The following is a 14743-nucleotide window of genomic DNA, read 5'->3' on the forward strand; positions in this document are numbered from 1 at the left end:
AAATACTGCCGGCCAGGCACTTCTCCTCCCGCGGCTGCTGTGCTCCTCCCCTGACTCTTCGGCTCTGTTTAAGAGCCGAGCTGCCCGAGCGCTACCGGCTTCGGGCAGCCCCCATGCTTCCGGACCCTGAGCCGCCGGCCGGTCACTTCCCCTCCGGGGGCCCAGGGTCCGGATGCATGGGGGCTGCCTGAAGCCAGTAGCGCTCGGGCAGCTCGGCTCTAAAACAGAGCCGAAGAGTGATGGGAGGAGCACAGCAGCCGGAGCCCGGGAGGGGAAGTGTCCGGCCGGGGGCGCAGGGTCCGGAGGCACGGGGGCTGCCTGAAGCCCGAGTGCTACCGGCTTCATGGTTTGCAGGGCAGCCTCCAGACCCTGCACCCCCGGCTGGGCGCTTCCCCTCCCGGGCTCCAGCTGTGCTGGGGAAGCGCCGGCTGGGGGCGCAGGGTCTGGAGGCTGCCCGGCAAACCGTAAAGCCGGTAGCGCTCAGGCAGCCCTTTTCGCGTGGCTGGGAGGGAGGAGGGGGAGTTAGGGCGGGGACTTTGGGGAAGGGGTGGGGAAGGGGCGGAGTTGGGGCAGGGCTGGGGTTGGGAAAGGGGCGGGGCCAGGGCCTGTGGAGTGTCCTCTTTTTTTATTTTTTAAATATGGTAACCCTAACTCAAGCAGACATGCCCTGATACAAAAGTCTGATTTGGAAAATCAGATATTTTGTCTCATCTGAATAATTATTAGCTTGTAGAAAAATGTTTGCAGTGTTGAAATTGCTGTGTTGGTGCCAGGCTAGAAGAGAGACAAGGTTGATGAGGTAATAACTTTTATTGGATCAACTTTGGTGGTGAAAGAGACAAGCTTTCAAGCTCTTCATGGCGAGTATGAGTATCCCATTTCCTGGCAAGTTAAGTAGAGGAGCGCACAAATGATAGTAGCCAGCAAGACACTGTATTACAATGACCAGCTGACTCTTTTTAACCGGGCAAGAATTAAGGGTCTTTAGGATGATAGGTGAAGTATAAAACAAGAATATTGGGATCCTACTTCATCCCACATGGGACTGTACTAGATGACCTCTTGAGTTCCCTTCCAGTCCTACGATTCTATGACTATTCAGCTGAGCATGACCAAGTCACTTGCATTTTTCTTTCACTTGGAGTTAATTTTAAAAGTATTTAAAGTCTCTTAATTTGACAAGGAGTTTTAATTTGACTGAGGCTGGTCAGTCATTGCCAAAGGATCAGTGAATTAAATTTACTTTAAATTATCTCATTTTAAACAGTGGGCCTACACGCCAACCTCCACCTCACAGCTGGCTAAACTGTAGGCATATTGTATGTATATAGAAATGCCTTGGGCTCCCCCCAGGGTATAAGGCTCTGAATAAATGTAAAATTGACATCTGTGTAATTTAATATAATAAAATATATTCTATGCTTATAGCGCTGTCTTCAAAGGCTTTGAAAGCACTTTTGCTACCACTAGCTTCACAGTATGCCAAATTACATGGGATTTTCAAACACATGGTCTTGTGAGGTGATCAATGAAGTGCATGGGATCACGCCGCTCTGGCAGCATATCCTATCCAATACCCTCTTCTCTCACCCACAGATTGATACTTCTCCTCTCTCTCTCTCTCTCACACAATTCAATTTGTAGTTCTCTATGGGCATGATCAGCTGGGGAATGTCTCTGCAAGGGACAGGGTAGAGCCTCTGCTCAACACAAGGCCTTCAGCGTGTATGTGGCACTTGGTCCTGTGGCCACAGGGGGTCCTGATTCAGGGTAGGAGGGTCAGGGTGGGTTGCTCCATAACATGACTCATACACTGGCCTCCACCCCACCCTAAAACACAGAGTCATGAAGCTTCATCATCAGGGCCCACTGTGCTGGCGTCCCTGGTGGGAAAGAGGGAGGAGACAGGACTGTGTCCACACAGCCCACACTTGGGGACAGCGAGTGGGGGAGGGGGATGGAGTGAGCGGGGGAGGGGCCTCTTAGAAGGGGCGGGGCCGCAGGGCAGGGCAAGGGTAATCAGGTTTCTGCAAATAGAAGGTTGGGAATTCAAGCTTCCATCCTCACAGCCCGCCCCTCCTGCCTTGCTAGACGTGGGGGAGGCTGGCGCTGGCCTTGGCCCTCCCTCTCCTAGCGCCGCTCTGCCCAGCCCAGGAAGTTGCTCCCCCCGCAGCGTGGTCGGGCCGGCCGAGCGCGAGCAGGCGCGCTCCCCCAGCGCCGCTTCCCTGCAGCCCGGGCGCCTGCGTGCGGGAGGGGGCGGTGCCACGCGCGCGCGCACGTCTGTGTGCGGGCAGAGCCCGTCCCCTTCCCCCCTCTTTGCCCTGCTTCCCTTGCGGGTCGCTGCCGGGCCGGCGTGGGTCTGGGCAGCACAGACAGGGAGGGAGGGAGGCTGAGCCAGATCTTCGTGCCGCAGTGGCCGCAGCAGGTAAAACCAGCCCTAGAGCATCTTATCCTTCCCCCCCAGTCTGACCCACTGCCCTCCTCCATCCAAGCCTCCTGCAATAAAAGTGACCCCCTCCCACTCACCAACCTCCCTGACCCCTTCGCCCCATACCTCTCTCATCCCCCAGCTGTCACTGAGTTGCAGCAGGAGCGCTAGGAAGTGGCGGTGAGGCCTGTATGCTAGAGCTGCTGTAGGCTGCCCCTCTCTCGCCTCTCAGAAACTTCCTCAGGGTCATTTTGGGGAACTGATCGGTGCCTGGAGATTAATTTGAGAGATTAAGTTGAGAGCAGACAGTGTCAAGCAGATTTTTTTTTCCTGTTTCCCTTTCATTCCTGGCTGTGGAAGTGGGTGGGGAGGAGGGGGCATGATCTGGCATCAGATTTTTCCCCCCAGGATATATACATATATATATGTTTTCATTCCACTCTCGGGAAGTTAAAAACTTTAGCGTTCCTCCTAATTCCTTATAAACAGTTCACAGAAGTTAGTTTTTCTTTCCCGTCCCTAAACGCCCCCCCCCCATCCCTGTTCTTTTCACCTTTTGGTTTCAGTTCATTCTAATTATCAGTCTGTTGCCTTAAAAACTGCAGTTTCAGATATTAAATTGTTCCCTTCATATTTGTTTTCTTCTTCTCTTGGGTATAGTAGTTTGAGTTACTTAGCATCAGTTTCAAGGCAAGGACTGTTGTTAGTAGGGTGACCAGACAGCAAGTGTGAAAAATCGGGATGGGGGTGGGGGGTAATAGGAGCCTATATACGAAAAAGACCCAAAAATTGGGACTGTCCCTGTAAAATCGGGACATCTGGTCACCCTAGTTGTTAGCATACTTTCAACTGTTATAGACTGCTGTATACTCTTAGAGTGCTATACTATATCTCCATAAGTAGTTTGGTTTAGCTTGAGACCTTGTGGCTTTTTTGCATCATGGAGCCTTTGTGGACTAATCCTAGGAAAAGTTGTGCTGCTGCTATATTGGCATCTTGCCTTAGTGCTGTGGTGGTACATGTTTGTAAACATTTAGAAACCATTTATTTATTTTACGGAAGAAGCATGTTCTGGTGGGTAGAACATTGGGTGGGAGCAAGGAGACCTGGGTTCTTTCCCCAGTTCTGCCAATTACCTCCTGTGTGGCATGTGAAATACACTTCTCTGTACCTCCGTTTTCCCCAATGGCAAAAATTGGTAATAATACCTACCTTTGAGATTTATGGAGGAAAAGCTCTCTCAGAAAAGCATTGTTATACCAGTGGCCATTGTCTTTGCTTTTGTAAAATGTGCTAATTGATGGATGTTATTTTTAGGTCTGTTGTTTATTACACAGTAGTTATTTGTTTACTTGTATTATCTCTGTCAAGGATTTTAGGCCAAAAAAACTCTACAAATGTTTTCCAAACAAATCTGGTCTACATTGTTGACACTGAAAATATTTAATTAAAAAATTTAGAGAGATAAAATGGAATTAGTAACCTCACATTATATGATGTATGAATACCTCAGTTTGAGACATCACATACTGTTATGTTTGGGGCTTGTCTGGTTGGGATTTTATATTCCTTGATAATGGCCTACTGAGAAAGGAACCTAATACTTTTACTGTTTTCAAACCAGTCTGTGTTTTGAAAATATAACAAATATATGGCTTACTGTCATTGCTGAGAGGTTCATTGTTAAACGTATTTCTACAGGCTCACCTAGTATGGAAATCTCCAATTTTGGTATCTGCAGGCTCTAGCCACTGTCCCTCTGAAGTACAGAGGTGAAAGAAATGAAGTGGAATGTAAGTTCATTGATAGTGGTTGATCAATTTTCAGCAGGCTTTTCTATTAATTATTTATATTGTGATGGCACCCAGAATATTCCAGGCAAGTGCAGAGGGAGAAACCCCCAGTGCTGAAGAATTTTGTAGTCTCAAGAATTTGATTATTTTTACAGCTTCATACTCAAAGTTAATAACTTTAGTTACTCCTGAGCCAATGAATGATGTTCGCCTACTCTTTTATGATTTGTGAACCTATGGTTTAACTATAGTGTGCAGATTAAACTAAGCATGAAAACAGAGTAATTGTCATCTGTTAGACATACACGTGTGCATATTTTTTATATTTTGTGATGACTTCATAATTCAAATGAAGCTACAAATAGATCAATTGAAGGCAAAAGCTATTTCAAAAAGCTACTCATGGGCTCTCTGTTGGTTCATAAGATAGGGAGGAGACTCTGTACCCTTCTTAGTCCCATACCCTGCTTCCAAAGTGGGAGGCTTGAGTCTTTGCTTCTGCTGTTTATGTTTTCATGAGTAGTTAAATGAAAATGGGGATACTGGTGTAAAGTTCTTTGAATTGTACTGATGAAAAGCACTATTAAAAGCTAGGGCTTTTGATTATTTTCTAGTCACAGTAGCATATCAGCTGAAAACCAAGGTAGGACCTACAACTGTCTTAATGACCACTAACTCCTACCAACAAACTTTTCTCTTTCTTAGTTTTTAAACAGAAATTAAATGGCAAAAAATCTTCCTTAACACAGAGTTAAGGTTGCTTGATAATAGCTTGTGCCCCTCCAGAATGTTCAGTTCAGCAAAACTCAGACTTCTGAAAACCAGGAAATACAGAATTAAGGAAAATGCTCTGCCCTCCTTGAGCAATACACCACAATGCCCATAGTGCACATACTCACACTCTGCCTTTTCGCTGTAGTGGACAGGCACTACCTGCATTTGCCTTGCACTCAAATGCTGTTCCTACTCCCCCAGCAGAAGACCATACTTGTTAATTTAACAACCACATTATACCCTTCTACAACCCCTTCACACTTGAACATAAGATATCACTTAAACCTCTTCTTTCTCCTACCCATCGTTAAATCCACAGACTGCTTTGATATCCCACCTTACTACTGACCGTACCTATGGCTACGGACACAATCTATACAATTCTGCGTTGAAATGATGCAAACTGGAACCTGAAGGTACATATGCAGTTCTTTCTTTAGATGACATTTGTGGGGAGTCAGACCCAGATCTCCTTATATCACAGTCACAGCTATGTGGTGCCCCTCAAACAAATCCCCAGATCACCTCATATTACAATCAGAGCTCTTCCAACCTGTTCCAGCTTATTCCTCCATGATTCAGTACAGCTAACACAAGGAATACAGCTGGTATGCATACAGATATTTCTGAAATGGCTATTGCAGCACAAGGGTGGGGCAGAATTAAGGTTTTGTGGACATTTACCTTAATTCTGTATTTCAGAAATTTGAGTTTTGCTGACTTTGACATTCTGGACGGGCACGAGCTACCACTGGGCAACCTTAGTTCTGCGTTAACTAAATCTTTTGCCATTTAATATCTACTGGTTTAGTCTGTCCTCTCTTAGACCATATCTAATGTAATCAGGTATCACAGGGGTAGCCGTGTTAGTCTGTATCCACAAAAACAACGAGGAGTCCAGTGGCACCTTAAAGACTAACAGATTTATTTGGCATAATCTCTTGTGGGTAAAAAACCCACTTCTTCAGATGCATGGAGTGAAAATTTCTCTTTGAAGTCTATTTTTGAAGTTTTTTGTTGTTGAAGTATGGCTACTTTTAAATCTGTTATCGAATGTCCAGGGAGATTGAAGTGGTCTCCTACTGGCTTTTGTATGTTACCATTCCTGGACCCACAGTATGCCAACATTTTTATGGCTGACTTAGAACAACGCTTCCTCATCTCGCGTCCCTAGCGCCTTCAAAGAGAAACTGCAGAGCTACAATTCATTTGCAAATTTAACACCATTAATTTGGGCTTGAATAGGGACTGGGAGTGGCTGGGTCACTACAAAAGCAATTTCCCCTCTCTTGGTATTGACACCTCCTCAGCAATTATTGGGAGTAGACCACATCCACTCTGATTGAATTGGCCTTGTCAACACTGGTTCTCCATTTGTAAGGTAACTCCCTTCTCTTCATGTCAGTATACTTATGCCTGCATCTGTAATTTTCACTCCATACATCTGAAGAAGTGGGGTTTTTTACCCACGAAAGCTTATGCCCAAATAAATCAGTCTTTAAGGTGCCACTGGACTCCCCGTTGTTAATGTAATCAAGTAATTATCATTGCTCCCTTGCCAACTTCCAGTTCAATGATTAATTCATCTTTATCTATCATAAATCACAAAATAGTTACCTTGTGTGGTGCTTTGCCTTTTGTGTTAGAAAAGTATCATCTATAATTTTTAGAAACTCGAATGATGTTTTACTACTGGCTGAATGAGACCTCCAGCATATGTCTCCTATTGCAACACATTCTCTCCCCTCCCCCCCCATGTTATGGACAAGTGTTTAAGGAGTAACTCAGCTAGTCTCTCGTTTGATTTGATTGTCTATAACATACCTCTGCCTAGGATTTGTTAGTTAGCACAGCGTTTCTCTAACTGGGGTCCGCAAGGGTACTCCAGGGGGTTTGTGGGCCCCACTGATCAACTCCTTCCCCTCCCTTCCTCAACTCCTCCCCCTCCCTCCGTGTGCAGGAGGCGCTGGGAGGGAGGGGGAGGAGTGGGGATGGGGAAGAGGAGGGGCAGTGATGGAGCGGGGGCGGAAAGAGGTGGGGTGAGGGTGGGGCTGTGGGGATGGGGCCTGGGGCTGAGCAGAGGGACTTGGGGTCTGTGAAAAATTTTAAATCAAAATGGGGGTCCTCAGTTTGCTAAAGTTTGAGAACCACTGAGTTAGCATATTGATCCATAAGTATTCAAGGTACCGTGGTTCTGAGTTATTGATAACCCTAAACCAGGAATGTATGAACTATGTTTAGCATGAAATACACATATTTGATAAACATGCCCATTATTATGTAGTATATAACTTTTCTTTATATATGCTTTGAGAGTAGCCTTTTATTTTTACTGGGAGAAAGAAATATGGTTATTTGTTAAAACAGGATTGGATTTTCATTTCAAGGACGGCATGGGGTCTTAATGGACCCTCTAGAACTGTTGCTAAATATTTTTGATATTTTAATTTTATTTCCATGTAATATCAGAATGGCCATGCTGGATCAGACCGGTGATCATCTAGACTAGTATTCTGTCCCCCATGGTGGCCAAAACCAGATGTTTCAAAGGAATTTAAAAAAAACCCAACCCCAATATGTAACTGTAGAATAATCTGGCTATAGCAAAGGTTTCTACAAATTCCTATAACATACTAGTTGGCATGTGGCCTAAAGCATGAAAGTTTGCATCCCTTAGAATATTTTTTCTTTTTAATATACATCTTCTGTACTGTGGATGTTTTCATTATCCATACAAATACCTCACCCTTTTACAAATACTACTAAGTTCTTGTTTTTTATTTAGCTAGCCACAATAATGCTCAGCTCTTACGAATGGTTAGAGAAATGTAGAACACAGCAATACATATGAGTAGTTTAAATTATTCCTTCCAGTATGCATTACCTTGCATTTGTCAACAATAAATTTAATCAGTCATAATGCCGTCCATTCATCTAGGTTTTGTAGATATCTTTGAAGTTCTTCAATCTTCTGTAGTGTTGACTAATCTAAATAATTTTATTTTTCTGCCAGTTCTGCTGTATGGAGCTGTAAGAAACCCCACCATTAACCTTTTGCCATGCTGAAAATAGTCCATATGCATTTTCTGTATCTCTAAGCCATATTCTTTTCTGTAGTAGTAATGTACTACTTATATCATGATTAATTTTCCTTAACAGCCTTGTTATGAGGAATATTGTCAAAGGCCTTTCTGAAAATGTTTCTTCTTTACCCACTATTTTGTTGGTATATATTTAAAGAATTCCTGTAGATTAGAGAAGGAAGATTTTCCTTTGCAGAAGCTGTATGGGTTTGTTTCTATTCAGTCTACAGAGTATGCATGTGTTACCTAAATTATCTTCTGTAAGATAGTTATTTTGTACACTTCTACACTACATTAAGTAATTCTATAAGATCTTCTTTGAAAAGTAACTTGTAAAAATGGCATTGTAGATTTTATGTTAATCTCATAATGGTTCCCATATCAAATGTGCTCTGTTTGGTATAACTCTGACTACAACTTGAATAAATCTGAGTAATAAAGTGCCATCTCTACATAGCCACTTTTCAGTCTTTGATCACAAGGTAGTCAAAAATGAGCAAAGAATTTTCTCTAAATTATTCATGTGATTAATACTTACTGGTTTTATATTGCTTTCCATCCATAGATGTTGGTGCTTTACAAAGGTGAATATCATTTTCAGTGAGAGGCAAGTGATTTATCCGAGGCCTAACAGCAAGTCAATGATAAAGCTGTAATCAGAACCCAGGTCTCGTGATTCCCCATCACAGAGTCAATCCACCAGCATGAACCAAAATATTTGATAAGTCACTTGATTTCCTCTTCCAAGTTTTAACAATCTAAACACATTAAATAATGGGGTCTTTTAAAGAAACTCCAGAAATATAATGAAGGAGCAGGCTCAGAATGAGGAGTTGGTACTAGTGCATTCAGGAAGAATGCAAAGAAGTGTTTAGGAACGTAGTTGCTGCTAGAATAAGGCCATATAAGTCAATAGAGTTAGTCTAGAAGAAATTTTGGCCCTTAGTTTGTAGATTTAGTCGGGATTGTTTTTAGTTTGTAGAACAGTACTGATGCCTGATCTTGGCTGCCCTGCTTTCCTTAAGTCTTTTGTACTGGAATGATAGTGGCTGGGGGTATTGGAAAGTGGGCCTGTTTTATGTTCAGTGAACATAACTTATTTCCTAATTACTTTATGTTAGTAAAGAAAATTCTGTGCCTACTTCCTTTCCACCCCAACAATATAGAATATCTCTACATAGAACCAAATACTGGACACAGTTATTTGAAAATGGGTGCTTTGCTTGACTTTCAGTTAGTCATGAGTCAGTGGCATCCTGTTTCCTTCTTTAGGCCTCAACCTATGTTGCTGATAAATAAGTTGGGGGGGAAGTTAATAAATTCAGCTAATATATCTGTTCTTCTTTTTTCCTTTGGCTTTTTATATCACTTCTGTACGATGAAAAAACAAAGCAGGTGCTGCCTGTGGTGATACCTAAAGTTCATTATATCCCTGAATCTTTATGCACACTGCATCCAGTTGTCTAGATTAGCAGGCCAAGAATTTGATCTTGGTTTTTTTCTAATTGTAGACACTCATTTTCACATAACACTTACCCTGCCTATGCCTTGTTAACTTAACTTTCTTCCTGGAAAAATATAACAGGTAACATTTAAAAGAATCTGTTCTTTGAAGTGTTCAGAGAGCTGGACTCTTGTAACTTTCACTTCCTAGTCTGATGAAAGAATAGTGGACAGCACTGAAGAGGAAAATGTTACATACAGGAAGTTTGTGTTTTACTGTGATTAGAGAGAACTGCATTTATGTCACTCTGGGTGTCAAAACCATTGCAAAACTCTTTGAAAGAAATCAGTGGTTTGTATACACCCTTTCAAGCTGGTTACCCAGTGTTTGTATTATTTTGAGTTTTTTGCATCTTCTTAATAATGAAACCTGCCTTAAAGAAAGGGAGATCGACTAAGTAGTGGTTGGTTACTTTATTCCCTCTTCCCTGGTTTATGAATTTGCCTACAAGCTTACTTACATATTTCCACAATGACTTACTTTAAATTATGACATTAAGGATAGAAAAGCTGCTCTTAGCCCCAGACTGAATCTTGTCTCATCCTGGGACTTGGGCAGATGTAACTTTGGAAGGAAATTCCATATTTGGAGAGATGAGTTGAAAACATTTTGTCAGATCATTTTTTTTGTTAAATGGCAGCTATTTGAAAAATTAGACTAAATCCTGGGAGAATTGGCAGAGTAGCTGAGGTGGTCAAAGGTGACTGCTAAATTTATTACATGGATTACACCTCCACATGTATAGGAGAGCATATGTGTAATTTATGTCTGTGATAACTTTGCCCATTAGAATGAAGTATGAGTTTGAGGGGAATCAGTCCTGATGAAAATGGATGAGGAAAAAGCAATGAACAATAGTAGCTGCTGTCACTGTACATAGGTGCACTCTGAAATTATGCCCAGTTGAGGCTGATTAAGGTCCCCAATACAGAAGAAATGAGTGATGACATCACCTGGTTCCAAACCCAGCTGAACTTGCATATGATTCTGGTAGCAATGGTTTGCATGCCACTGCTTTAGTGAAAGGAGATGATTCTGTAGAGAAGAATCCTAAACCCGTCAAACAGGACTCTGTACCACTGGGATTTGATAATCTAAGTGAATCAACTGGACAAAGCCCTCTCCAAGACTAGAAGTTTACCAGATCCGGGTAAGAAGAGAAACTTATGTTTTGGCTAGACTTTGTGCGAAGAAGTGGGAGAAGAAAGAGGAGAGAGTAAATAAGGGTGAGAGGGCAGGGGAGAGGGCAGAAGAGGAGACAGACATTGAAGATAACTCGGGAAAAGATGCTCCATGATTTATTGTAGTAAAGAAAAAGTGGTGTAAAACCAGTACAAAAATTGAATGCACTCTTTTATTGCCCTAATTAGTATATGGTGTGGGATTGTATGGCCTTGGTTGCATAGTAGCATAGGTATTTTTCTCCCAGGTTAGTAGGTTTTGACCTTGGTCTAATCAGTGTCAGTTATATTTTCTGAGCTCCGGGTACTGGAATTGGAATACAGTACATAGCTTTTTACCTATAGATCAGGAGTTCAAATCTGAAATAGGTCAATAGTGAGTGAAAGCCATTGCCATTTTATAGCTGTTTAGTGAAACTATGTGAAACTTTTTTCTTAGGCTACTTCTTGCTGTAGCTGGTATCTGACCATGGTTTTAACTGTCATCCTTGTTGGTAATCTCAGTTGAGGTAGTTCACAACTAAGTTGAGTTAGGACACAAGGGGGTTAATTCTCATAGCTCCTCCCTCCCCATGCACCCTAAACTCAGAACTGTTCAGGGGACACCTCCACTTTGGGGATATCAGGGTCCATATAGCTCCAGCCATGTGAGCCTGAAGAAGAAAGAGAAACTGCTGTGATGGGCTGCCTAGAAATGCAGCTGGCAGGACCAGAGGTGAGCAGCTGCTGCAGGGACTTTCAGACACTCATGATATCATCAGTGCCGGATAGCTTTCCACAGTTTTTACTCTGGACTTTCTCTCTCCTTTGCTGTTTGGCTGCTCACTTCAACTCCCTCCCACCTCCTTCCTCAGTTGTTTTTTCAGTCTAAATCTGCATGATCTCCTTCCCCTCTCTTCCTTTGTCTCTCTTTAGCTAATCTTCTCCCAAAAAAATCCCAACCAAAAAGTTTAACTACGCCCCAAAACCCGCAATAAAACATTGGAACAAAACACAAATTGTAGCACTAACGTGACATTTGCTGACCATCACAATATTCATTGTGCTTGTATATTATATTCTTTCTCCATTAATGATTTGTCTGCCTTGTCTATTTAGCTTGAAAACTCTTCAGGGCAGAGACTTTTATTCCGTGTTTGCACAGAGGGGTGCCTACGTGATACTATAATGTAAATAATAGTGAGGTGTAGGTGAGGAAGGACAGATGTAATATCAATACCATTACATGGTTAATCACTGAAGTGCAGAGCATGATGAAGTACTTTCTAAGATAAACAAGTAGATGATTTTGGCTAATTGTAGGTGTCATGGAAGCAGTAGGCCTTAACGTGGGATATAAATAAAAATAAGGCTTTTTTGAACCATCTCATAAAGGGCATTCATGTGCTGCTGGGATTATTGAAAAAAATCTTGGAGCTTGCTAGGGGAGAGATAGAGAAACAGGGTACAGAGAGGCAGAGACATGTAGAGTCTTAAAGGAGATGACAAGAAAATTCAGCTTTATCCAGTGAAGAAAGTGTGAAGCCATGGAAGTATTTTAAGAGTAGGGTGATCTGGTCAGATCATCTTATTGGCATCATTTTGATTGGAGGGAAACTGATGTAGGTTACACCGAAGAGTAGGAAGTTGCAGTAGTAAACTCTGGAGATGAGTTTTAACTGTGTGGACAATGAAAAGGTTGTATCTTAATTATATGGGTGAAGAGGCAACAGGGTTTGGACATGGCCTGAATCTGCAGGGCAAAAGAAGGAGCTGAGCCTGAGGAAGGGACAGGGAAGACAGTGATGTGTTTGACAGGGATAGAGTGATCAGAGAGCTTTCAATCCAGCACCTCTCAAAAACATTCTGTTCACTTAACAGAAAAAAAAACCAATCAGCATTAGTGCTTTAATGATTACATTAGTCTTTGAGACTTATTCTGCAGTGTTTGTGCTATGTACTGTATATATTTCCCCTCTAGTTGTTAATTTTTTTTAAAAAAAAGTCAAGCTGCCAGTGGGTCTCTAAATTGCCAAAGTGTTACATTTTAACTAACATCTCTCATTTGCTCTGACCAGACAACTACTAATATCAGTAATCAAATTAACTTCCAAGTAAATGAAAAAATTGAGTACTAGTTCTGCTTTTTTCCAACTCAGTGAGAAATTACCTTTCAAAGCCCTGAGCTACAATTTTCAATGATTTCATCATTATATGGTATTAAGAACAGACAGGAATAAAATAGCTGCCATTTGACTTGGGTCCAATTTTCAATATATAGCTAAGAATTTTGATTGGTAAAGGTAATAGTTACACCAATTTATATTGCTGTTTATTTTGCAGAATTTTACAAGAACAGAAATATACTTTTAACTCCAAAATGCTTTTGTAGCAGCCAGCACAAACTTTCTTGTTTTCTAACAATTCATCACTGTACCTAGCTGCAGTATACAACAAAAGTTATGGCTGGGTCTAGACGTGCTAACTTCTTTGCTGCACCTCTTGGGACTGGGGTTTCCCCAGTTCTCTTGCCTTTGACAGTGCTCACATTTTTTCCTCTCCCTTTGATTTGGCATTCTCTGGAATTAAAGATGGGTTTCCTCTCAGTAGTTTTCAAAGTCTCTACTACCAATATTGGATACCTTAACATAGTTTTTGAAATTTAAATTTAAGGGGATATTACCAAAAATAAACAAAGTGTTAGGTTGTCCCTGTGATGAGCAACCATAGCTGTGTCTGAATTTAGTAACAATCCATTGATTTAGCAAGTTGAAAATGTTACATAGCCGTAAGCTTTGTCCCTCCTAATAGCAGCATGTTGTGTCTTAACATCTGTCTCAGTCTTTTATGACTGATCAAGCTGTGTCCATGGTCAGTGTCTGTCAGTTTTGCCTTGACTTGTCTCCTTGTGTAGCCAGAAGCCCTCTGTTTTTAATTCTCTGGGGGCTTTATTAGCCCAGGTGTTAAGTCTTCATTAGCTTGTTGTGTATTATGTTGGCCTTTAATTCAAATATGCTTACACAATTACATGTAACAACAGATTTAATTAAGTTCATGCCTATTTTGTTTGGCTCCACTACTTCGTTATAAAGTCACCCTTGTGTGCAGGGCAAGGTTTTTTATTTGCCCATTTTAAAAGATGCTTTGAATGTGTATTTTACACTTTTAAATTGGATACCTTACACATAATTACTAATTAAAGTCAACATAATTACCTTTGACATTTTGTATCCAATTGAAGAGTCTTCATCCCAACTTGGTGTCTGAATATTCCTGTTTTAGAAGTGTGTCTCTGATTGGATAACATATGCTGCATAGATGCAATAACAAAATTACAATAGTTTAATATTAAATCTGGTTTATTGGATAGTCGAGGCACCAGCTGTCACAAATATTCATTGATCTGCTTCATTGTGAAAGACAAAATTATATCAGACAGCTTTCTGTTACAGCAGGTAAAATGGTTCTTTCTCAAAAGCAGAACTGAGCGATCATCAGTAAAGTTTTCAGATTATACCTCTACCCTGATATAATGCTGTCCTCGGGAGCCAAAAAAATCTTACCGCGTTATAGGTGAAACCGCGTTATATCGAACTTGCTTTGATCCGCCGGAGTGCGCAACCCTGCCCCTCCGGAGCACTGCTTTACCACGTTATATTCGAATTCATGTTATATCAGGTCGCGTTATATCGGGGTAGAGGTGTATTTACAGTAATAAGAAATCTTGAAGCACTTAATGTTTGGACTTGACTTTATTTAGAAATTTAGCTGGCACATTTCAGTTTTACAGCTCTTCAGCTTACTCACTTTAAACAGTTGTTATGGAAAACAAGTCAGGAATGTTTGTTCCAGGAATCTCTGGAATCTTAGATCCAACATTAAGAAAAATGACTTTGAATGGCAGGGAAATGGAGATACAAATGCCAGTAACTAAGCATACACCTATCCTGTCAAAAATCTTAAATGATTTAATCGTCTTGATTTACTTTATTTTGTCATGT

The 14743-nt window shown here is 41.6% G+C and overlaps 1 protein-coding gene across 1 annotated transcript in view; it reads left to right on the plus strand.

Moving 5' to 3' along the window:
• Positions 1-2308: 2308 nt before the first annotated feature.
• TBC1D5 (TBC1 domain family member 5) overlaps positions 2309-14743 on the plus strand; it is a 491706-nt gene continuing 479271 nt past the window's right edge. Inside the window, exon 1 of the mRNA XM_065398859.1 lies at positions 2309-2425. The gene's annotated coding sequence lies outside the window, so the exon portion shown is untranslated. The remainder of the gene's footprint in view (positions 2426-14743) is intronic.

The sequence above is a fragment of the Emys orbicularis genome, chromosome 2 (assembly GCF_028017835.1).
Source record: "Emys orbicularis isolate rEmyOrb1 chromosome 2, rEmyOrb1.hap1, whole genome shotgun sequence".
In the NCBI taxonomy this organism is placed as follows: Eukaryota; Metazoa; Chordata; order Testudines; family Emydidae; genus Emys; species Emys orbicularis.